The sequence below is a fragment of the Pelecanus crispus genome, chromosome 2, assembly GCF_030463565.1.
Source record: "Pelecanus crispus isolate bPelCri1 chromosome 2, bPelCri1.pri, whole genome shotgun sequence".
NCBI classification, from domain to species: domain Eukaryota; kingdom Metazoa; phylum Chordata; class Aves; order Pelecaniformes; family Pelecanidae; genus Pelecanus; species Pelecanus crispus.
Genome location: NC_134644.1, coordinates 153,834,271 through 153,861,190, shown reverse-complemented (window position 1 = coordinate 153,861,190; position 26,920 = coordinate 153,834,271). Strand labels below are relative to the sequence as shown.

The 26,920-nt window shown below is 38.7% G+C and overlaps 1 protein-coding gene across 1 annotated transcript in view; it reads right to left on the bottom strand.

The window, feature by feature from the left end:
- The window catches only part of ZFPM2 (zinc finger protein, FOG family member 2), a 279,385-nt gene that overhangs the window by 64,426 nt on the left and 188,039 nt on the right, over nt 1–26,920 (bottom strand). The gene's annotated exons all lie outside the window — the stretch shown is intronic.

The following is a 26,920-nucleotide window of genomic DNA, read 5'->3' as shown; positions in this document are numbered from 1 at the left end:
TAGAAGAATTGGATAGATCAGTGGAGAGAGAGACGAAAGAAAAAGGAGCAAAAAAGAAATTCAAAGTGGAAAATTATCAGGTTATAGCCCAGTGTTCAATGGCAAGAAATACAGCAAACCTGAGAGGTGACTGAGAAAGACTGAGCAGAAATTGGTATATCTGGAGCAGGTACTGCTTTTTAAAACCTCAGTTTTTATGATCCCTAGCACAGCCGGTTCTTGATTCACAAGTAGTGCCTATGGACAATGAAGTAGCACAAATAAATACATAAAAAGCAACAGATTAAAATCAACACCTTCTTCAGGAAGAGGATGAGATACAGAAAGAACTGAGAGTTAGGCAAATGAAAAAATCCTAGCAATAATAATGTGGGTCGGACATTGCTGATTTAAAAGTCAGAGAAATTAAATAGGGAACATAAGAATATTCACTGCTATCCCATGTAACCCATAGATGCAAGTAGCTCTTAAAATATTCTAGTGTTTTACGGAGATGGACTGTCTAGCAGTGCCTTTTGTCTAGCAGTAACACACTGGCCCTTCCCCTTCTCTGTACTGACTACAGGGTTTTAGTTGCTGACTTTCTTGTGTAACCTTTAGAGATATAGCATTAATATGACCTTTTTACTTTTTAGGTGATTTGGTTTCAACTGTTGGACTAATAGTATTTAACTGGTGAACCAATTAGACATCAATCAATCTGGAAAAGCATAACAAAGAGCTGAAAAAAATCACACAATATTAGCTCCTTTACAGTAAACATGCTAGTTTCGTGATTTTTCTTTTAAGAGGAAATACTAATATGAAGAAAAAATACATTCACAATTTTTTATATATATATATATATATGTATTTTATAACAATTCAGGAGAGATACAAACCACTGACTAAAATTAAGGCTGAATTAAGGTACTTAGTACTTTACAGTAAAGTTTCTTAAAATTATCTCTGAAACATAGGGAAATACTATTTATGTAAATAGCATGTTTTTTGAAGAGAGAAAGACCAGCGGTATATGCAGGTACTTATACCTGTGAACATACAACTACAGATAACTAAATAAGTTTTTATGTACACACAGAGACATTATTGATATTAGCATGCACATATACACATATGTATGCATATGTACATGCATATACAATTTTGCACATGCTCACACATCTTTGAATAACTAAATTCCTGCTGAAATTATTATGCCATATGTGCTTTTTCCAGCAGAATATCATGTCATGTATGATTCACCTTGTAATGGGAGATTTGCCCTGGTATTCTGAATTTTAAAAAGCAGACTTCAGTAAAACCTCATTAGAAATTCTGGTTTAACTCTTGGATTCCTACAGTAAACAGAAGTGTACACATATTCACTCTGCCCCATCTGATATTACAGACTCAGGGACTTTGTCTGGTTCCCATGAACTTTGATTTTTAAACCTCAGTCACATGTAAAAACTTAGGTGGAGACACAGGACCTTTGCCCTCTATGTCTAAAGAAGGTGCTCACAACACAGAAAAGCCTTAAAGCTTCAATGAGATGAAATTTTAAGTTGTTTAAAAATGCCTTTTGACAGATCTAAAGCACATAGGCTGTTTCTATTCATGTTGAAATATTTTTATTTGACCCACGAACAGTACAGAAAGACAGAATCACTATAGCAGCCAGATTTTTTTAAGTCATTTAACAGCTGGTGTTAAAAATGCTCTACTTCTTCCTTGGCATCTAAACTGCACTGTTTCTGCAGAAGACTCTACAGGCTTTTGCTTTTGTGAGGGAAATCCTGGGCAAAAAATGGTAAGAAAGGGGTAGCTTGTAATCTAGCAGTGATAGAAGGAAAGGCTAAAATAATAATTTATAATTGGGACCGGCTCCTTTAATCCCATGCTATACTATTACCTATGCCCAATATTGTTAAGAAATTGAACATTTCTTAATTCTGCTGAATTTTATTTCTACATATTACGGTTCTCCTGTAAATGGACTAGGAAATACTTCGTAATACTAGTACTTCCTGGTATTGAAATGCAGCCTGCTTCCCATGATGAGAAAGAAAATCTTATCAAAGTGTTACAGATGTTCTTCAAATGATTTAATAAATACAAGAATATCTTCTAAGTAAATGAGGCAAATATGTCATTCGAATTCTCACAGCCTCGATAATTAAAAGCAAGACCACCAGCTGACTTCTTTTATTTTTTAAAAGCACAACTTGATCTGCACAAGGAATGCAACCTTCTTCAATAATGTTTTCCCTCACAAAGTTAAGAACCTACCTGTTGATCCTGAGGCAAATGCCAGTAGTAGTCCAATATTCATCAGAAACTTTAATTAATTCTGCTTCCCTTTGGGCATCTTACTTTCACCACAGTGGGGGAAAAAAGAAAAAAAAACCCAAACCTACCCAACCTGTGGTCATTAATATCAGTGTAAAACTAGGACAATGCTTAAACTGGAAGACCTGGAGTTTCACATACTTTTCTCATATTTTTTAAGTGCCATCCAATTAGTACATGGGGACTGAGATGTGTCTCAGTGTGCAACCATTGCCAATTTATTTTATAATTTAAAGAACTTAACCCTCCCTCTAGCATCTCCTTTTTACTCTTGTATAGCTTCATTGTTTTCAGAGGAGTAATATACCTATGAAGTAAATGAGAAGTCACACTTGATCCAGCGGAATTAGAATATGTGCAGAATGATTCACACTGAAAGTTAAGCAGGAAGGAATCAAAGCAGAAATTACTTCCTAAGATGTCAGAATATATTTACAGCATATCCTAAATGGAAAAAAAAAAAAAAAAAAAAAAAGAAATATTCTAAGGGTTATGGTACATGCCAACGTTTCCAGAGAAATGGGTCAATTCCTTTCCATGCCGCGGTTACCTTGCATGATGTTGCCCAAATCGTCTTGGGTCAGATTTTCAAAGCTACCAGACCCCTCAGTGCTGGGCTGATTTTCCACACATGTGCAGGTTCCCACCTTTTGTGGACGTTTCTAATAGCTAGGCTGGTAGAAACCCTTGAGGTTTCTGTTAGGAACATACCTGACGGTGCAGGGTTAAAACATCTTTACATTTCTCATCTTTATTTTCTCTGGATCGAAATACTTCACGTGTGAACTTGTGTAGCATACCCCACGTTGCACAGGGTGGCTGTGAAGACAGGCACATCAGAAACACTGAGGTACACGGACGTTAGAGGAACCAAAGCTATGTAAGACAAAATACGGTGCAAACTAGAAAGGGTGCTTGATGTACCTCACTGCAGTTCTGAGCCTTAAAACCAAGAATGAACTGTGATGTTTATATTACACAACCTTCTGTAAACTGGTGGATTTTCCAGGAATGTAAATCAACAGAACATTTGGCTGCAAAATTATTCTTTATAATCCCAGAGGTGTCAATATAAAAACTCTCACGGACAGGAAGCGTTGAGGTTTAGCCCTCAGTCTGTGAGACTCTTTTTCTAGCTATGAGCACATTTTGTCTGCAATCCTTCCAGCCCTGGTCCTGTCTTACAGGGCTCGTGATTTGCTAAATGTGTTATTTCAGGACATAACCTTTCCCAGTGTTAGGCAGAAGAAAAAGACTTAGATGACAATTTACACTTGTACTGCTAGCCCCTGTGTGCTCTGATACAGTCAATACAGGCAACCCTGGAAGAGAAAAATGTGAAGGAAGAAAAACATTTATATTTTTGGTTCTACAGCTATTTTTGAGAGGAGGTATGCACTTAGCTGATAAAAGATCTAGCCACCACTGACATTTTGCCCAAATAGCCATGTTTTTGAGTTTCAAAACTCTAAATGAATACTCAATAACTAGTTGAATTTTTGAAACTGGACAAGTTCCTGAAAATTTCCTTGGATAGTGTGGCAAAAACATAGCTAACACATTTGTGTCTGATGTGTTTGTGATGTAAAGGGCTAGCACAATGTGGAGGGCTGCTCTGCAAAAGCAGTCATTGCTGTCAGGAAAGAGACGAGGTAATGGATAAAGCTCAGTTTTGCAAATGAGAGTTTCTCTATAGGCTTTAAATTTTAATCCCAGGTTCCAATATTATAAATATATATGACCGCTTTCTATGCAGAGAGTGCAAATTATTCAGGGAGAAATGGAGCTACAAGTCTACTCCTGACCGTCTGTGCTCCCAGACTCCTATTTGTAGACTCTCAAGTAGAAAGAATTACCTTCGTGTTTTCATGGCTGCCTAGGGTTTTGGTGAAAACAAGCCCCATGCCTTGACTCCTTTCTGACATCTTACCATTGCTCCTTTTTCACAGTTATTGAAATAGGTCATAGCCCTGACAAATCTATTATTCCTCATTCCTAAGTCTCTGCAGTTTACTTGGACAGTAATTTCTGGCCTGCAGCATCACTGAATGCTCCATTTCCTCTGTTTTAAAAAACTGAGGCATAGGTACCCTGTTAAGTGTTATAATCTGATTGCCCATCCCCGCAGCACATGGAGGGCCAACATCAAGGGCAATTCAGAACTTCTACAACTCTGTCCTCTTGGGTAGCCAGCAAGCCTGAAACACATACAGAAATAAAAGCAGTAACGACGACTGATTCAAAGCCCTATTTAAAATTCATCCATCCACACCTCTGATAAAATGATTTCTACCATTTTGTCCACAGTGTAGCTACAACAAGGCTGCAGGTCAGGCGCAGCAGTGCTTTGATCACCAGCTTTATTACCTTCCTGCTGCAGCCATCTCTTGCATAAATGAAGAAAGGACCAGAAGATGAAAAGTCCCTGCTTCCTCCGCACCAACACTTGGGCCAGCTCTTCGATTCCCTTCCTATGTTGGTACTGGAACAGCATTTGAGGTTTATGTTAACACCTTTACCTAATGCCTAAGGAAGGATGACCTGTAATGGTCCAGCTGACAAGCGGTAGCTACGTCGTGGCTGATTGCTCAGACTGGTATGATTTAATGTGCCTCCCCAAAGGAAGAGAGGAGAGAATGGCACAGGTCAGCTTTCTTTTCAGGTAGGACAGAAGCTAGAAAATCCAGGAGCCCCTTATAGCCACAATTACCTGCTCTGCACAGATCTCTTAGTTTCACTATTAATATAAAACACCGTGGGACTGCAGATGACTTTCCCAATACTACTGCTTTTTAGTATTAAGCTTTCCATGTTAAAAACAGTGACCAGAAATGAGGTCACTAAAATTCACTACTTTCTGGAAAGTATGAAACACAAATATTCAAGCAGGACCAGCAGTTCCAACCCGAAATGTTTAACAGTTTTATTTCCTCTTACGTTCAAAGAAAACACAGCTGACTCAGGGGAAAATGTTTAATTTTTCTTAAATTGCAGTAGCTTATTGTTGACATAAAGTATTTTGGTTGCAATAACTTTTTAACTGTCATCACTAAGGCTATAATATATATTTTTTGACAACATTCACAGCTCCCAGAAGTACTAGCTTGCTAGCAGAGATTTTGACAAAATAAATTATGCATTTTTAAAATAACTTCACTGTACCTTTACTGCAAAGAATTATCACTTCATTTCATTGAGACGATCATTAGGGACTTTCTTATGTGCCATCAAGCATAGCAAGACCTAAACTGCCACACTTTGCTTGAAAGCAGACACCCACGGAGCCCCTCTTGCGCTGCACACAAATGTGCTATAACCTCCAGGCTACCTATGCGAAAAACGGCAGCACATTCACTACCCGCTTCAGCCCTAATTTTACCTGAACTAACTTCTGTCCCGTTATGTTAGGAATGGCCAGTACACACCTAGTAAATCAGGAAATATGGGTGCTATGGATGCTTTTTTCTTGGACGTAAGCAGTAGCTGAGTAATGAGGAAGCCTCTCAGAAAAGGCATGATCTGCACTAGACATAGGCAGTTGTGTAATTTTACGCTTTAGTGGCCCGCCCTGGAGGCAAGGCATTCCCAAAGTCATCGACGCTTGACTGGCTGGGTGCCCACTTCCACCTAAGGAGCACTGTGGGCTTCTTACTGGGGTCTTTTGGACTTGATCTTATGTCACTTTTGGAAATATGTTTTGAAATAAAATGATACAGCTGTCACGTAAATCCACTAAGTTCACGAACGTGTGAAAAAAGGTTCTTCAAAGCTAGGCTGGTGGGGTGCAAGATGTGAGTCAGGGTTGTGAAAGCCTACCTTGATTTAACGATGCCTTTCATGCTGTCTATGTGATAATGTTCATTCAGTGTGTACTTGGCATAAAAGTCAAAAAGTTAGGAAATGAAACATGTGAAGACAACACTCGTATCATAATCTTACCCCTATATGTATAAGCTTTACGAAAGTATCTTTAACTACAAGAATATATTCTACTTCTCAAACCTGGAAATATCCTACAGGCTTTTCACATGCTCTAGCAAAATGCATTTTTAAAAAGCGCTCATTAAATGAGACACCAGTTCACACCTCTCATTCATTACAAGTATCATGATGTGCATTTTGTGCCTGTGTAATTCTGGGCGTTCTTAATTTACTCCAGTTTCAGTAAGATCTGTGGATATTGAGAAACTTGGCCAAACCCTGTACATATTAAACAACAGGATACTTAGAGAGTTGCGTTTATACTTTAAAGACAGTAACGGAAATTAAATAATAATATAAAACATTTTTTGAGACTTGTACGTTAACGTATTCTCTGAAGTAATACATGCGCACAAGGGTGCCATGCTACTTGTACTTGTGACTGGCTTACGATTACAGCTCTTACTTGGCTGAAAAATGTTAAAATTCTCTTAGCGTTGTTCTTTAATGGAAACATTAAAATGAAATATGACAGGTTTTTTGAAAACTCCAGGGTCCACCTAAAATGACTGACTTAAGTCATAGGGATGTGTTTGCAAGCTACGCTCTTCTTCAAAACTGGCTGCTGATCCGAGCGCGTGTCTAATACCTACTGCCTGCAACATCAGGAGGAACCGGTGAGCTCTCTTCTTCCAGATGTTCTCCCAGCCACACCTGTAAGCATTCAGTCGCCGATCGCAAAATCACAGCAAGTTTATGCTACAGTGGGCCTTAAATACCTGATTAATTCTAGAAATTACCAAAATAAATACAGGCTAAGTCTTTGCTCATTGAATAAGGATAAAGTAACTTCAAAATCCACAGCCACTGGTTGCCATGCAACCTGCTATAGTATTATGGTAGAAATAAGCTGTGCTTGAATTTTCAGTGCCCTCTCGCTCAGCCTTCTTGATGTTGTGATACTCTAATGCTTCTCAGCTAACTTCCATTAAGTAGTTTTTTGTGGGGTAGTATTCCAAGGTTAAAATGATTAAATAACTTTTATGGTTGATCAAATATAAGCCCTTATTATACACAGTAGGCAAAACCATACATTTTAATTACTTTGCTATCAAAGATCTAGGTATTTACATTTCATTTTTCAGTTATAATTCTGAATTTAGTTTGACCTTCATAAAAAAGAGAAGACCCAAGATTCTTGCTGTCTTAAACAATTTTTCCCATAAACAAAAAAAAAAACCCAAAAACATTGACATGGTAACAGCAGGAATACTGCAATGAGATCTACGCAGTCTATTAGAAATATTTTCTACTGAGATATTTTGTTGTATGTAAGCATCATCTTTTAATTCTTCAGTTTAATTTTTAACTACTTTAATTATTTGGGACTTGATAATACATTTGCAGACTAAGGTTGATATATCAATATTTGATAATATTGACATTACATTAATTCAGATTCACACTTAGAGCTATCAATGGCATTGCTCCCTTATGAGAAGTACATTCCAGTTTAAATACTGGAATAAAAAGAATAGTTTCAGGTACTCTATGGAAGTTTGCTACTGCTCAGTAACAAAGTAATTTTCTATAACCAAAATATACTAATATTTATAGTGACATATGCTTAAAAATTCAGAATTAAGCAAAGTTTGTATTTTGCATCTTTGGCTTCTGAAATTATTTGAAGACGACAGATTTCACAGACAAAAATCTACTTAATAAGGTCTTGCCTTACATATCCATTTATTATAGAAATCTAATGCAATTCAAAATCTATCCATTAACCTCTACAACTTATGTAAAAACAGATTTATTAGAATAGGACAGAAATACCATGTGGGTAATTTACACTATAAATATTTCAAAATAAAAATACCATCTTTCATTTATTAAAAAAGCAAAAATAAATAAAAAAATAAGCCATAACATATTTATGTGGAAAGATGTTCAGATAGTCCTTTGTAGGAAAACATTTTTTTTGCCAAATTTAGATTCAATATTGTTCATGTTTCTGCCACATTAGGTTACACAGTAATGTTAAAGAAAAAACAAATGCGAGTTTAAAAACCTTGTGTTGTAACTCTCAGAGGCTTTTTCTCAGAGGCTTTTTTTTAAAACTGTTTTACCGTTTTGTCCTTCAGAGCTTTACAGCTTTTCCCACAATATCCTGTTATTTTTAAATACATACTGTCCAAAAATATACTTATGCCTGTGGTGGGAGGTTATAGACAGGTTTTTAAAAATTATTTCCTTTTCATAGTGTACTAGTTCATAACTAATAAGAAAAAAATACTAAATAGAAAGCATGAAATTAACAACAAGTAGTAGATTCAAATAACCTTGCAGCCGAAGCTTTGTAACCTAATTCCAATAATGGCTCAAAGATACATGGCATAATAACGTTTTCTCTTTCTCAGATTGTAATGATGTTCACATGCAAACGCATGGCCAGACTCATCATTATAAAATGATTGCTTAACGCATTCCCTCTCGGGCTTTGTAGTCTCACGTCTGCATAAATGCGCCCCTTTTTGTATCGTACAGCGCAACACTTAAAGTTAGCCCCAAATATCATCACTATATTCTCATTTATTTTGATACTTTAGAGACACCCCCCCCCCCCAAACATTCCCCCCCTCCCCGGCCCCCGGATTTACGGAATGGCTCGAAACTATGGTCATCGCCGCCTTATTCCGGTTAAAGAGAGGGGAAGGAGCTTATCTGTTTGGAAAGGCAATCTCTTGTAACTCCTTCTGTAAAGGGTAACGGGAGCAGGCAGCACGCAAGTGACACATTGCCTTGTGTTTCAGAAACAGATGGGGGCACTATCCAATATGCTCAACAACATCCCGCCCGGCGCACAATGCGGCGGATCATCGGAGCTCGCGGCGGCGGCGGGGAAAGCGGCGCGGCAGCAGCACCCACCACAATTTGAGCCATTAGCAATTAGCAATGCTAAACCGCAAAGGCTCCATCCTCGCTGTCAGGTGTTTAGATAATGCCGTCAAGCGGGGAGCCCGGCGCCCACAGTCATTTGGTAAACTCTATCTATCCGTTCAGGAATGCGTTTCAGTTTCTTAGCGTGTATACAGTCGACCTGCCGGTGAAATTACATTGTAGAAAGGAAAATACCGTACGACGCAGGAGAAGATATAAAGCAGAAAAGAACTTAAAGGAAAAGTTTAAAGGATCTGTCATCACAACTTTTAAATAGGCCTTTCTCCAGCTGTAGCTAAATTATTGTACTTCTTGATACTGTTTGCTCCTCATAGCAATTGAAAGCATATGTAATTTAACAGCAGGCCTCAATCCTTTAATAAGCTGTCTTTAAAATACCTTACATGGATTACCTATCTATAAATCTGCTTCCCATGCAGAATGTGACAGCATTATGGAAATTGTGAGTTCAGTAAAGATGGCATATACCAAAGAGAACCACATCTGCACACTGTAAGATTATACCAAACATTGGAAGTAATCTTTAGTCATTTATAATACTGCAGAATGCATAATTAAGATTAAGGGCTCTATTCTGCCCTTACTTATGTCCTACGTACCTCACGATTTTTTTTTTCCCCTGTAAATTAAACGGAAAAGTAGCACTGCAAGGCTTTCTTGTTCAAATTATGCAAAGTTGGTATTCATCTTTCTGCAATTTGGTGCACATCTAAGGAAGTTTGGCAAAAAGGGAACGATCACATATGGAGCAGAAGCCATACTAAAAAGGGCTATCCCATGCTTGCCAAAAGGAGCAACTTGCAAGTAGCACATATTTCGTTATCACTTAAAAAAAAAAAAAAATTAAAGAAACAAAACACAAAAAAGAGTTTCCCAGAGCAGGAACGTAGTTCAAAGAGACGCTGTGCTCTGAGTCACTCTGCCGAATACGCAGCCTGCCCAGACAAAAAGAAACACAAATGTCTGAAAGCAGCTAAAGTGGGGGGGAATCTGGAAGTTTTGGCAAGGAAAGGGCAGGACTAATGTTCCCTGATGCTCGGATTTCTGAGCTGTACCTACTTCTGCACCTAATAATATGTAATTTCTTCTGCCATTTACTGGTGGGAGAAGCAGCAACAGGAGAGCTTTCTCAAAACCTGCGCTGGTGGGTAGGGAGAGGAGGAGAAAGGGAGGGGGGAGGAGGAGGAGGAGGAGGAGGAGGAGGAGGAGGAGGAGGAGAGGCGCTTACGGTAACCATGCTCATTTGGTGGAAGACCTACGCACCACCAGCCAGCTACGTGTTTTCTTTGCCTACCCTCAGCTCCAGGAGTCTGGAGACAGCATCTGTTGCCCGCTGTTATTTACTGTGAACTTATATTTTATTCCCCAATATACAAGTTCTTTGCGATTCTCTTTCAGCTGGGTACCACGACATGGGGTCTGCAAGTCCCATAACAAACCCGACCAGAATCCAGCCTTACACCTTATCTCTGACAAATGCCTTTATTATTTGCAGTAGATGAATGAAATGAAATGCCTATCTTACTGAAAGCCGTTCATTATGTTTCACTACAGAAATTAGGAAACATATCAGTTAGTGGCAGAGTAACATAGTTCACATCCAGCTTTGGCCTTTTTCTTTGCTCTGGCAATTCATGAAAGCCAAACAAAGGCATTTTTTTGGAATAATTTTTACTAATGACTAAGATTCACACACATGGTTAATGTCTGCTACTTTGGAAACAGTGGCATTTCTAGGACTTGGCATTTGAGGTGGCAGATGGGGTGGAAAGGAATTTGCCTCTGGGGTTAGGGCGCTACATTGGTCTCCTTTGCCCACCGCAGAACTATTTGCTCATTCCCTCTTAGCGTAGAGCAATAAAGACGCTGCCATTTAGAGCATCTGAATCTGAGTTTTAGCACTTTCTTTATTCTGAGAATTAGTGCTGTGTATAAACGTTGGTCATACTAATAGCAGAATACATTGCAAATCCGTGCGGCACATTCAGGCCCTGGAGAGCCTCCAGTGTTAAGTGATATCTCAGCTGCTGTGGCAGCTTTCTCACATAAGGAGGACACTTTCCTCCCCCCCACGTGAGAGCCCAGAGAACGCACATGTCTTTAAACGCAGAATTAGCTAAGCAACTAACACATCATACGGCAAAATAAACCAATATTCTCAAGCTTGTTAAAAGCTGAATGCGGCACTTTAGAGAACAATGCATAGTCAAACCAATTTCAAGACGACGTTACCAATAATACGCGTTTAATCCTCCGGTCAGATGTAATGTTAAAATTGTACAGAAAGTGGGGAGGTGATTATTAAAGGAGTGCCAACATATTCCAGCTCTAAAACAGACATAGATAAACTGACATATGCACAGACATCTCAGATGGAGACTCAGCACAGAAAATCATTGGGAAAAAAAAAATCCCTTTGCATTCCTATATATATTTGGAACCGTTAGTTCCTCACTGCTGCAGTAGCATTCATTTCCTAAACTTCCGAAATCCTCTTTATCAGTGAGATTCTCATACACTCTTAAGAGAAAGTAATGGTAACCTATCACTTTTAAGACTACAGCTTTTGAAAACCAGACTGTCAGAATGCTGCAGGATGTACAATAAAAAGCGAACAAATGGCAAAGAGACTGGCTAGATGTTTTAATATGTTTCCAGCATCCACGATTCTATGATTAATTTGTACTCTCTCATCCTCTTTTCAAAATGGTAGGAAAGCCTCTACCATTTCTGAGTTTAGCATTACTGTAAATTGAGATCCTGGCTCAATTTAGGATTTTATTGCCACAGAAAGCAGATTGATAATGATTATTATTATGAACATTTGTAAGGCAACAACTACTGCAATATTTGGCTTATATTAAAAGGAAAATTGTTCTCAAGTACCAAGAGCAAATGTCCAATAATCTGTGTATAATCTCACTTTCACTAAATGAAGAAAGAGATTTTCTTTCCCAGTAGACTGTACGAAGTGTTGGAGGACCCGGACAAAAGAAACACCAGAGTAAAAGCACATCTTAAGCAGTTCCTGAATGTAGTCATGAATCGGAAGAGCTGAACATTAACAAAGCTGTCTAAATATACACAGTTCATTTGGCAACAGTACCTCCTGCTTAAATGACCGGTGATTTTCTATTGCTTCTGCATCTGGAATCTTACTGTCTGACCCCCCCAAAGAAATTAAAAGTTTTACAAATCTCTCGGACTGTCCTGCCATAACTGCCCAACGATCTTTCTGGAAAAATGAGGTTAGTGGGTCACTACTTCGAATACATGGTTTCATGAGCAAGACCCAGGTCATTTATAGTTTCACAGATTTTTTTGGCAAATGCAGTTCATTTCGAAAGATATTCCCCATCTCCAGCACTAATAATTGTACTCGCATCTCTCTGTGCCATGTTTTAACTAAAAAGAGAGAAAAAGGCAATTCACAGCTCAGTACAATCTTCTCTTCTTATTCATTAGTAAAACAAAAAAAAATGTTTCTCAAAGAGGGGGATAAGGCAAAAAGTGGTAGATTGGAATGCACAGAGATAACTCTTTTTATGCCTTGAAAATTTTCAACTTCTTTTTCCTCATTATCTCTAAAGAAGTGTCATGTGTTTGAGCAACTAGGGTGAAAAGCTGCGGCTGAATATTGGTATATCCCACAGCAATTATTTTACGACAGCTCCCAGTTCACTTGCCTTGGCTGCATTCTAGAGGAGCACCAGCACGCTGATCAAGAACCCGCATGAAGGCTCATTTAACCTGCCCTGCATATGTGAGGTCACTTTACGTATAAAATTCAACATTCTTGTGACATTAGTATTTTTGAACTCGGCCATTTCTCGGAAAACAATCCATTGATCAAAGGGATTACATGGTTAACTTGGGAGCCTTTGCCTCTTACTTCAGATTTAACAGTTTTGTAAGACGCTCATTCTGGTAAAGAATAGAAATTAATAATAAATAAAGAATACCTTTCTGAATCTGCCAACATTTTGTTTTGGAGCTGAACAAGAAAGAACAGAATAGACTAATGAGGGACAGAGCCAGCCTTTACATCATTTCAAAGACTGTTTTTATCTTACTGAGATTTTTTCACCAGTTCTTTCCCTTTTCAAATGCATTCAGAAAATACATTCTATTTTTTAACCTTTAGTGCAATAGTTTATCCTTGAAGAAATGCTAGTAGATCTACTGACTCCCGTTTTTGCTAGTAGCTCTACTGTTAGAGCTGATGGGCTGTTTCCAAGTAGACTACAGCAAGAGAAGGCACTCGTATTTAAACCAGAAATGGGAATGATTCTGCTTTAAACTCTGCTTTATCTGTCCATATACTTCTCTTACTATTGCCTTTATACCAAGAACATTTGAATTTTGACTTCTTGTGTCTGGTTCTGAAAGAATTTTACGGCATTATATTTGGTGCAAGTGGGTCACTGTTTTATAACACATTACATTATTCCGGAGCATGGGGTGAATTTTTGCAAAGGGTACCCTGTCATCTCTGATGCTGCAACCGATCATAAGCCCCGAGAGGTGCGTACAGGAGTGTTTGTTTGATCAGTTAGGTATTTGACATTATCTTCTAAATGTTATCTCTTCTGCTCCCTCAAATTCTGGAATTGTATAGCTGCAAAAGAGATCATCTGTTCTGTCCTCTTGTCTCAAGAGAGAATCAACAGTACTTCAATTAATCTAGAAGCTATTTCATCTAGTCTTTCTTTCCTTAAAGGCCTCTAATGATGCAGACTACATAACCTGTTCCAGAGCTTCACTTTGCTTGTCCCAAACTGATTTCAAGTACAGGAGTAGAGGGTTTTTGAAAGTCAGAATGCTCATATGATGCTGTAAAGCTGGATCCATTCATTCCTCTAGTAAAAGGAACTATTTGTTTGATATCACAGTTCCAAAAATATAACTGCCTGCATTAGAATTCCTATTCCTTAATTCTTTTTCTAAGTGCTGCTCTGTGAAATCATTTGTGACTATGTTGATTTTGAGTAATTTATCATCACTTGCACCACCTTCCCTTTCTCTCTTAATATTCTCAACTGATTTTTCTCCTTTGGTAAGAGGACACCACAACTGCCTTTGAAAGAAAGCGCTGAAAGACTCAGCGGTCTTTGCAATCGTTATTTTTCCCTTCCTGTTTCAGGGGAAGAACCATACTCCATACCTGTTATCTTCCTGGCAAGAATTTTTTTTTGCTGTTTTTTACTTGAAGTTCCAAGGGTGAGAAACTACATTTTCTTCTCCTCCCAATAGAAAAAAAATGCTGTTACATGGAGGTAAAAGTAATGACTATTTCCTGCAGCAGCACAGTGAAAGGAAGATGCATATATAAAAGAAGTAGAAAAAAACCAAGAGCAAAAGAAAGCTTAAGTCTATTAACAATGGACTGAGGTAGCATCTTCATTTTATCTATATGTCTAATGAACATTTAAAGACAGAGATCAACTAATAGCAGCAGTTATGTAGTAGTAACTCTGTGTGTGGCGCCATACAAATAAATGTGCAAATATAAATAACACTATTTCTGCCCTAAGGTTTTTACAATCTTAAGTGACACACACATAACTTAATATGAATAGAATACCCTTAATATGGGTAGAATTTTAAAGTATATGTTTAAGGGCTTTGTTTTGTTTGCAGTCGTAGGGGAAGAAAGGGTTGGTGCTGCAAAATGAGTAGTGCTTTAGAAAGCAACACGTACTTTGCCTCAGAGGACAAATCAAGACAATCCTACTGTCTTCCAGCCCAAACCTGTTTTATCCCATGTCCAACTTGGTTTTATGATTTGCAATGTTCTCCTTTGTCCTTTCCCCTCTGTAGCTGCTTCTGGAATGCACTTTCCATTCCTAAAAAGACTGCAGCTATTTCTCATTTCTGCCGCTCAGTCTAGCTGTTCCCAGATTCCCTTTTAACACCGTCTCTACAGCAGCACGTCTGACGAACACCCTACTTCTTTCTGTCTTCTGACTTGGACAAGATTGTATTGGGGTATAGGAACCTTAGACTAATTAAATGGCAAATACACCACTCTGCTCCATGCCAAAGCTCAGCTAGCCTTGCTTCTCTGATGCCCAGCCCCCCAGTTCAAGCGCAGCCTGGATAAAACAGCTCTTAATCTCCCTTCAGATCTTACTTAAGACTGCTTCTACCCTTCTCGTTTAACCTTTCAAAAGCACAGCCTTTCCTATCCATCCACACAGCTAAGATCACACTGTTAATTGCAAAAACCTTACAGTACTCGTATCTAGTCAGAGTGCTGTTACCAAGATATTTCCTTTCCCTTGCCTTGGCCATGTCATGCCTGTCTTTGCGTATCTCTGCTGGCTTCCCTCTTCTATTGGATGACACACAACATTTGTCCTCACTTCCATGGAATATTTTCTTCCTCTTTCACTCGCTACCATGAGGTCTGCTCCATCCTCCCCGACACATAAGCCAAGCCTCCAACTCATGCTTCTTACATTTTCAAAACCCTATGCCTGTGCTTTCTGCAGTGCCCCTCAGATTTCTGATACACCCTCCATCAGCACCCATAGAGCTACCTCCTCTTCTTTCAAACCCAAACCTCCCTTCCCCTTCCAATATATCTATAAATTTGGTTGTTGCTGCAACGCTGAGACCAACGTATACCACGCTGACTAAATACTGCTTGCTTAAGCATGTTGTCTGCCTGCATTCAGCTCCTCTCTGTTTTTTTTTTCCAGTTGTGTCCTCATTGCAACATGTGACTGTTAAAACAGTAGCAGAAACAGTTATGAAAAAAGACAGAAGATTTTAAATTTTAAATACTAAATGACTGAGCATTTAGTCCTGCTTTAAGGTGAAATCACTGTACAAATATAGAACACTTACATAGACTTCCAGGACAGTATTATAGTGGTTAACAATTATAGTCAACAAATATCTAAATAATGTTTCACATTTTTGTGACCCAGTCTGTAAGTCACTAAAGCTAAGTTAGCTAAACTAATTAAATGAAGTTATCATAAATTTACTGTACTATTACAAGTACTATTACTACTATCACAGAGCTAAGACTCCCACCTCCCAAGAAAATATATGCCCATTTATACTTCCCACATGTAAAGAAACATAGACTTTTCAATTATTGTGAGGTTTATCCCTGTGAGTTGTAAAAGAACCAGCCCAAAAAACTAGACCTGGAGAAATTTTTATCTGAATCTGAACTTTGCATTTAGTGTTCGTCTGCGATGAACAGAAAAATGGAAACTAAATTCAGTTTTGTCCTGAATTCACACACTATATACAGTTTGAATAGTTGTAGTGTGAAGTCTCCCTTCAGAGAACATACACTGTAAAATGTACATTGCTACTAACCTCTGCTGCAATCTTGTGGTAACAAAAGTATATTTTATGTTTCGAGTTAGATTGGATTCCAGCTTTCCAAAAGTGGAAGGAAAAGGCAGTAATCTACTTTTCTACTCAGTTTTCAAGGTCTGATAAAAAAGTTGTAACAGGACTGTGACTAGGCTAAAATAAACACAGATAGCAAGGCATTGTTAGAAAAAAATATCAAATATGCCTTCTGTAAGTTTGTCGGGAAAATATCACTTGTGATAAACTGTCTCCTTCTCTGGGGGCAGAGGATGCTCGGAGACAGGGACTGGAAGACAGCCTGTAGTGATTTGGGCTGGAGACGCACCTGAGGATTAGCCAGGCGGCACAGGAGCCATCGCACGGGGAACGGCTGCGCTGAGCTGCTGGTCGGATGTGCTCTTTTGAAGGCTTGGTCCAAATGTAAGAATGTCATCTTTTGCAATCCAAAACTTTCTTCGCCTTGTGGAAGGGAAGCTGGGAAGGGCCGCGGCAGCGCTCTGTGCGCTGCGGCAGCGGGTGCTCTGGCTGGCGGTGCACCAGGGCACGGAGGTACCACGCTCCTGCCCAGGCACCCCAGGCGCTTCAGCACCGCCTCGCCGAAAACCCACCCCTGCTCTGAGCTGGGAATGAGAACCATGCTGATCTGCTGTCAGAAACACTACATTAAACTCACAAAAAATCTGGTTTTTCCTGAGGTGGAGGCTATCATTTTGATATGTGTAACAGATTCTAACGATACCGGCAGAGGCAATCTCTGCAGATTTATCAGGGCTTCCCATTAACCTTTGCATCGCCTCTGTCTCCTGAGCAAGGCTTCTCGAGGCAGCAGCTAAGAAACGAAACGCTGCCAGCGTAACTGCATGAAAGCCACCCTGCCAGGGATCCGCGTGGGATATCGATGATCAACGGTACAGCTTAAAAGACTTGCCTCCTCTGCAGGGAAACGCAGCTGGGATCCTTCAGCAGAAAAACGTTGCAGAGTTTCCACTTCTCTGTACGGATTTTTCTCAGCTGATGCATTGTCTGAATCATTTTCTCTTAGTACTTTCTGCTGCTTTTGAAAACCTCTGACATGTTTTTACATAGCACACAAATGATGATATAGAGGAGAACACTGAACTGGACCCACCATTAGCATTCTCCTGTTAGAAAACATGACCAAATGCCTTGCTTTTGTATTTTTCCATCTTTTATTTGGAGCAACAAAAATAACTGAACCTAGCTAAACTATTAAACAAAACTATAAATAAGAATAACTTGTTTTCATAAATTTAGCTGCACACTGGGCAGATGAATTTTGACCTTGCTCATTTTTTTTTTTTTCATTTTTTGTTTTTATGATGTTTTGACAAAGCATTTCGTTCAACTTTTGTTAAGCAAAAAGGCCTCTGACATAATGCAATGAAAATCCAGGAGGATAACTTTTGTGCCAGGTCTATAGGCCACTTAGATTCCATGACATTCTCTTTTTTTCCTGTGCCGTTCTCTCAGTCACAATTCCAGCCCCATTTTTAGACTGAAGTGATAATGATGCTTGTTTTCACATTTTCTGTTTTTGGTATATTTATAAATAATTCTTAAGGTGATAATAACTGTCGATCTCTTAAATTTAGAATGTATGTATTTATCTTTTCATTAAAAGCTGTATCAAAATCCAGCTAGTAATGCACCAACTATCCTTTGGTATTGGACTATAACATGTCTGACCTAAGATGCTGTGAAACTGGACAATGGCACTTTAGGTTCAGCTCCACAAAATTACAACTTGGAAAATTTGTATGTTGTGTCTTTAATCTGGTACTAATGCTGCAGAGACCTGAATTCTCTTAAAAAGAGATGCTCAAGTACTATTTGTATATCTATGTCCCTATGCAGATTTATTCTATTTTGGGACATTCATATGCAGAATTGATTTCCAAGTTTGAAGTGTTTACCAGATTCTCCTCTGCGAGGAGATTCAGGTGACTGGGAGTTTGGCTTGCACCCTTTTCTACTCTGCCAGGCCATAAGCCAACATTATAAGCTGCATTTTTTACTTTTCTGAGTCATCCAGATAAAAGGAAAAAACAGTAAAATTCCCTGCACTGTGCACCACTCAGATAACAAACAGACAAATAAATATAAGCAAAACAACATCAATCTCTATGTATACATTAAAATGAAAGTACAGTCTTTCAGAATGCACGTGTTTGGTTCTTTTTCCTCTTTTCCACTTTCCCGTCCTTACCCTGCTTTTTGCCCTCTAAAAGCAAGCTGCCCCCTCCTCTGTACGCCTGCAGTCACTGATGCTGTTCTTATTTCAGGAGATAGGCTCTCACTCCCCCTCTGCCTTCCCAGTAAGGACAACACGGATGCCCTAAATATTCTTACTTACAGCTTTCAAACGGGGGAAGGTTCACCTTCTCCATCTAACCCCGTTGTGCCTCCTTGCCTGGCCTCTATCGGCATCTTTCCAACCTCCAGCATAGCTGGGGGGACCGCCTCTTTCCTTCTATAACCTTAATTGCCACATGGCTTTGTGGGACTCCCGGCGAGGAAAAAAGCAGCAGAATTAAGGCATTGCAAAAAGGACACGCGGTGCTAAGCTTGGATCGATGGCTCCGGCCAAAGTCGTGGGCAGCGGCGGCAGCGCAGCACCCGGGCAGCTGGGCGCCGCGGTGCCCCGGCGCGTCTGCCTGCCCACTGGGCTCTGCCCGCGCCCGCACGGCCGCCGAGGAGCCTGCTGCGGAAGAAGATTGCCACCGGGAATAAAAGAAAAACCTGAGGGATAAAAATGGATAGCTTCCAATTAAAATTACCATACTGTAATTTTGTTAGTTATCAGTGACAGACTAAAGTACATGGCAGCTTAACTGACAAGAAAATGTCCTTTTGGGCATAATACAGCATACAGATCTTTGACTTTTTAGCATGCAGTGTCCAGATGGTACTTTTTTGCTTCACGTTGTGATCAGGAGGCAGAAAGGCCATTTTGGAAACAGTGGCAGTGAAAGCCAGCATAGATCAGAGGCACACGAGGCCGCCTGAATGTGCGAGGATGTATCGTATCATTGCAGGTAATCCTCACATGAGGGTACGTACGGTAGGAAGGATATTTTCTAAAGCTATTTGCTGGAGACACTATCAAGTGCACTTAGAGCAGCGGTTTGTGTAGCTGATTGGAAACCTACCCTGCTGCTGCTGAATGCCCGTTAAGATGAGCAACATTTTATTTACAAGATGTAAAGAAAAATGATTGCTGAATAATAAAATGTTCCACTAAATTCCAGCATGCTATATTAACTTAGGAATGCTATTGTATATTAAAAAGTTATGCCCTCTCCATTTTTTCCCGCAGTCTTTTACTTTAGAGACGTGCACAATGTGCTCCCCCCCCCCCCACCCTACAGGAAAGATAATCTTTCTTCTTCAGCGCAGCACAAATCCTGCGGCTAACTCCCCTTGTGAACCTGAGTGGTATTGACATGGGGGTGTAGAGTCAGGCAAAAAACCAGGCATCGTCTGATGAAACACATAAACTACACACATTCAAGAACAAAACAAAAATCTTCTAAAAGCCTGTGTGTAAGATAAGACTGCCTTGGGGGCAGCTCGAACTTGCGGTCTTGGCCATTTACGCAGGATTTTACAGAGCCATCTATTACAGTATTCAACAAAAAGAAGTACTTCAAAAAGCTTCCTTTTTTTTTTTTTTTTTTTTTTCAGTTGGAAGTACAATAATTTGTAAGTCAAAATTTGGAAGTGTTCCCAGTTTTTGGCAGTAAAATGATAATACTGGGCATATCATTTTAAAGTGGAATCTCATGGAAGTTAATTCAGACGACAAGGTCACTTTTAGACATTTTTTTCCCTTATGTTTTGGACTGAAAATAATTCCCAAATCCTATTATTTGAAGCAGGGGTACTTACCATAGCAATCCCTGCCTCCCCTGATACACATGCTACCTCTGAGATAGAGTGCCTTAAAAAAAAATCCCCTCACAAGAATATATACCATGAGCTTCAGAATTTTTTAAGCAAAGAAAAGAAAAAGTTGTACACCAAGCAATCATATAGTGTACCTTTGTACTGCTTGGTTTTAACACGAACTTTTCAAAAGTGTGAGTTTTCTTCCTTTGTATAAAAACAACCAACTTGGAAGAAAAGGACGAAAAGGATGCTGGGCTCTTTCAACGGCTACAATGGAGCAGTAACTTCAGTAAAACTGATAAACTAAAATCAATTTTGCCCCAATGTTCCCTTGTTCTATCTTATGCTGCAAGCTTAGGAAGTGATGCCCTGAACCTGTAAGTACTGTTACATTATTATAATTAAAACACAAAACCAAACCAAACCAACCCAGCAATGTATTTGTAGAAAACGAGAGGCTTATGGGAAATCCTGATTAAATTACTGCCACCAAACTAAAGAGGAAGGTGGGGCTCAGAGAGATCAACTTATCTCTAGATAAGAATAAATCCAGAGATACCCACGAGAAGTATCATAGGTATAAAATCATACATGTCATGGAAATATCTCTGAAGAGCATTTATTTCTTTTTTTTTTCCTCATTTATCTTTAGAATAATTTGGTTTGAAAGTGCAAATCTCTAATATTTGAGTAAAGTCTCAAAGTCCATTTATACCAAGTTTTCAGTAACACCCTTTCCTCTATTTCTCTCACATTTTCGCTCACACATAAACCCCGTTCACATTCTATAAGCTGAACACTGTGATATACTATCAAAATGCGTGCTACATTTATCTAGAACAAAGTATAAGCATTTCCAGTGCGGCTACTTAAGATTCATTTGCTTGCCAAACGGCTTTGTCTCCTTCCTTGGTTATTGGCAGAAGGAAGCATTTTGATTCCAATGACCGGAGTCCTCCAGCTCAGGTACTGCTGGTAATAGGATTTATGACAAGTTAAAAAGCAAAAAGTGATCAGAGACCCTTTTTAAAATGCCATCCCGCTGCTGACTTAAGGTATGAGCGAGAGGCCAGATGTAAGCCCCAACGCACACATGGGCATGCAGGAGATTGCCTGGACCACTCTGCTCCCATACACACGCCAAGCTCCCGCTGATGTAAAAGCAAATTTGCAAACCCACCTGCGAGCACGGTTTGTAGAGGAATATTAAAGATTTAAGTATCGCTGCTATCTTCAAATACATGTGAGTGTTTTTGCTGTGGAGGGCTATTCCTTTTTTTTTCTATAGCATCTGTTCTATGGAGTAACAAAGCAAGCCAAAACAAAGTGAGCGAGCGAGCAAGTAGCAACAAACCCTGTATTCTTTAAATTGCTCCTAGCACTGTGCCTCTCGCTAAGTAGCTCCTACTTGCAGCCTCCGCTCTGCTTACTGTTGTTTGCTTTGTTTCTCTGGAAGCACTTCAGTACATGACAGATAGAACAAAAAGAAGAAGAGTGAATTCCAAACTGCAAGAATCCGGCATAGAGCATATCTAATGGCCATCTGTATACGTGCTTAAAGAAAGCGGAAAAGCGCAAAACTAAATGACACTTTCCCCGGTCTTTCCCTCTCTCTGCCATGCGTCATTTACGCATATGAATCCCATGCATCTCAGAGATGATTATCTGGCAGTGTCCTACTAATCTGCTCATCAGTTACAGGACAGACAGGCGCATTTTAAGCATATCAGTTCCTCTGTGAGTCTGAGTTAAACTGAAGCCATGAGAGATAGAAGACAAATACATTAAGCCAGTGCAATCCTAAAAGATGATAACAGCTTGAAGTGATCCAAGAGAGCCCAGAGCCTAAACTAGCGAACTTTAAAACAGTCTATGTTAAAATAATGCAGTGAAATATCTCCGTTAAATATTTTCTTTTTTTTTTTCCGTATTAGTACACAACGTGTACACATTCAGTATATTTAACGCAAGAGTACAGATGGAAAGAGTAACAACTGAAACAAATTCATTTTGATTTCTGCTTTACAAATAAGAGAAAGAGTTGGTCTTCTCTGAAAGATTTATGAGGCTTCCCACCATAAAGGAGCCTGGATTACAGCTATGCTTACTTTATAAAATGAAATTCTGCCATTATAGGCAAGAGTTCATGGCTGTAATTATTTCAATGCACTTCCCAGTCAATGTGTCTTACACAGCTGAGCCAAACCCTCTCTTACATATGCAGGTCATTTCATAAGAAGTCTAAGAGCTTCAACAACTTTGTGTGACCTTGCATTGAATAACACTGGAAAATTGATTTGGCTCTAGTAATAAAAGACCGTCTGCATTATCTGCATTCTAATTATAATTAATATAACCAGGATAACTGCTGTATTATTTACGATTAGAGCTATGGTGAGCACAGTGTAATAATAATCTGCTACATAATTTTTTATTGATCTGATGGCTTTATTGCAGAAAAAACAAAATGCTACACTGCTGTACTACTAAAATTGCCTTTCTAGACATGTCTGTTTAGAGGAAGAATGTTCATTTAACATTTCTTTTATCTCATCAAATTCCCATAGATTTTAATATCAGGGAGAGTATGATGCTTGCTTGCATGCTTGCTTTTTCTTTTTTTTTTTCCCTTGGCAAAAGGAAGACAAAATGGACTGATTAACGCACCCATATTTTCCATTGTTCATTTCCTGGGAATCATTCATTCCTTGCAATTCTTTAGCAATTGCAACACATCTCGTTAACAGAATTGGGCTGTACCCCAAGAATGCACTGCTCTCCATCTCAATAGAAAACTTATCATTCTAGAAAAAAAAAAATTGAAAAATAATTCAAACTTAACAGAATTAATTTCTTCTCAAAATACTAAGCCATCGCTGAGGAGGCTAACTCACTGTTCAATGATCTCACATTTTAACTCCTTTTCCTAAATTCTGCTGAAATGGAAATGAAGCGCTCTTAATTTGGCAAAACCAGCTGTAAAACTGGTGTGTTTTGGCAAAACCCAAATATGTAGTGGGAAAACTCAAGGCAGCATTTGTAGGAATGCAGTAAAAAATCTGAAAATGAATGGATTTATATTATATTGAAATGGAATTTCAATGTAAAATTCAGAAACTGGATGGGAAAAAATAAGACAATGCTTTTCCAGAAAGCAATTACAAAGCTCCAAACTCTCTAATGCCAAAGTAAAGTTTCCTGTAAAATTTGTTCTTTTTGTAACACGATACTACCCTTATTTTCTGATCTTCATTTGATTGCGAGTCAAGTAATGAATAACTTGTACAGATGAGCTCATTATTAGACTTCAGAGTTAATATTTACAAGTATGGATCTTGAGAGTTTATTCTTAGAACTTGTTTCCAGCTGCATCAAGACAATATCAGAAATTAATTATAATGCAAGATAGAACAAATACCTATCATATATTTATAGGAAATGTATAGATAGTCATGATTACCATGAATAACAGGTGTGCTGATGTTATCATCTATGAAAGAAAAAGAGATTCTCACTTTCTTATTCTTTCCCTGCATGTTTTCATCTCTGCAGTCTGTGCTTCTGGGTGATGTTTTCATGTGTTTGTAACAGCTTCCACACTCCTCCTTTATACAGTTGATTGCATTTAAGCCCTGCTGATTCCTACCCAATTATGTTATCTTAATATATTATTTTATTGTCATTTTTTAGAAAGAAAAAACAATCAAACAAAATTCTTCCAGCTGCACAGGTATTTAGCTCTCATTTGTACTGCTCTCAAGAGTTATCAATTTAAATTCAGTGACTTGCCATTGAAAACCAGGCTTGAAATAATTTGAAATAGCTCCCATTACTAAATCATACAATCATCTCACTAGCACAAGGTTTAAACAGAACACTTATTTTCCTCCCTAGGATCAGCCGTGACTTCTCCATTTAGTGGTCCCTGCATTTTTTACTCTTCTAATTGTTCCATCTCCAGTAAATCACAAAACCCCAAGTCTCCCACCCACAGCGTAATATACAGAATCAGCCCCTTCCTTTCCATCATGAGCACTAGATGGGATGTTCAGAAGGCCACCTTCTAGAGCAAGCACATCAAAGAGCAAGCGGCTAACCACCCCGATGTCTTCAGGTGTGGGTGTGGCTGTCATCTCTGGGTAGAACCCATTTACATATGAAGGAATGAAAACTACAAATACTACTGGAACTTGTTATTACTTCAAAAAATATATTTGGGATGAGATCCATGTTAATTGTTGGTCTATATGTCTGTATGAAGGCTGGAGATACACGCTTCACCAAAATACTCTACCTGATTGCAATCGAAGGAAATATATACGTATTCTACAGGTTGCTTTGGTTTTCTGCATGAGGACTGCATGTAGAGTAATGCTCTGTTTTATTTTATTTTCCTTCGAAGACAAACATGCAAGTGCACTTATACTCCTGTGAGAGGAACAAAGATGTCCAGTATGGTGGCACTCGGAAAAACCCTTGTTCCCTGATCTTATTTCGGTCTCAGCTGTGAAATGGCATGATTATGACATGTACAAATGGGATGCTGGGAAGGACAGACGTCAGAATCATGTCTAGAGACTTCACAGAGTCTGCCTTTTGGGCTAAATCACAGTTCCACTCATGCCAATTTAGATTTTCCTTCGCTAGGCTTTGGCTAGATCTGCTCAGGGATGTCCATTCAGGTTGAGCACTGGTTTCAATGAATTTTGATGGATGAAAGAGTGGATGGATCTTGGCACCTGGGATTATTCCAGAGGACCTGCTACAGTATCTGCTTTTATTATATTCTAATCTACCTACACCAACATTTTGGGAGATTGTATGAATACTTCCCGCACTGAGAACATTTGGGTTTTTCTTTGCTTGAAACAGCTTTGTAAAGAAGGCAAGCAAAGTATCTTATGCCTGTTTTTCTTATAGTGAAACAAAACTGTCTTGTGTCTTCAGAATGGAGATATGCCAAAATTCCTTCCTTCTTCATACAATATTCAGCTGATTGCTGTGGGATTTGTTTTCAAATGTCCTAAAGATTTTTTTTTTATTATTATTATGTAATACCAAAAAAGGAATTATTGAATTATTTATTTTTATTATGTGTGGTAATTATGTATTATATAATGTATGTAATACCAAAAAAGGAATTATTGAATTATTTATTTTTATTATGTGTGGTCATGGCCTATTATAAATAGAGGCTGGGCTTTTCCTGACACCTCAATTATTCCTATGTACAGTGGATCCATTTATAAGAAATAACAGTTCTGTACACTCATCCTGGCTCCTAAAGTCAGGCTGGGTTCTTTCTATATCACTCATCACTGACTATGGTGTTTCTGAGGACCAAATTGGGTCTTTTTTTAATGGCAGCTGTTGAAGGCATTCAATGCCCTCAGTAGGTTTGTGCTGATATAGAATTGCTTGGAAGTTATGAAACTGTTCTGGGAAGGACACATACGAGTAAAATCCAGTTGACTCTTTCTTAGCTGTACTGAATTCTGCCATACCATCTAGAAATGAGAGAGTAAACTTTTTCCCAGCAAAGCCTACAGATTTGTGTATGCAGACAATAAGCTGATCTATTGACCAGATAGATATTATTGTTAAAGCTGTTCTTCTGAGCAGAGCTATGTATTAAATCTGTGAGAGCCTCACAGAACATACACTGTCCTTAAATATGTCAAATAAAGCACAAATGTATTATTTTGGCTACAGTAGTCCCTCTTAATTAAGATTTTCTTATATTTCTGCCCATTTCTTAAGCCTCTGAGGTTACAGCCTTAGATAGATAAAGGTAAAATTTGGGAAACGCTAAAAAATATTTCGGAAATTTTGGAATCATGGGAGAAATTCAATGAATTGAAAGGTTATCAACACTAAAAATGTCTATCTGTATTTTTAACAAGGCTGAAAAAAAATTCAGTTGACAACTTAACTGAAACCAGTTAAACTCCTAAAGCTTTAGTCCACAGTAAATAGTGATGATTTTGTGTGATGATAGAGGAAATATTAGAATAGAAAGATGAACAGATACTGAAAAAAATATATCGTCTGAGAATCTTCAGTAAACATATCTGCTAATGCCACGTTTTCAAACTGTTTCCCCTCGAAAACCCCAGGCTTTTAGTTTATGTTTATTTAACCACAACCAATTCATTCTGAAAATAGTGCTTCAAATTTTGCTAAGGCCTTGTGAAATATGAGTCTTATTTCTCCCCATTCTTTCAGCACATGCAAAAGGATGCCGCGGTCAGGCTACAACGGGGATACATGCTATGTGTTACAAGAGAGATTTACTGCAAAATCCTTCAAAGTAGGCATTGCTATTAAGAAAAGGTGAGGGTGCAGCCCCATCCTCCCAAGCCCTCCCACCTCAGTTTTAATCTGAAAGCTGTGCTTCACTGGACATTATTGTTCAGAATATTCACTACCACTAAAGAAGAGACAGTTCTGTAGTTTTCTA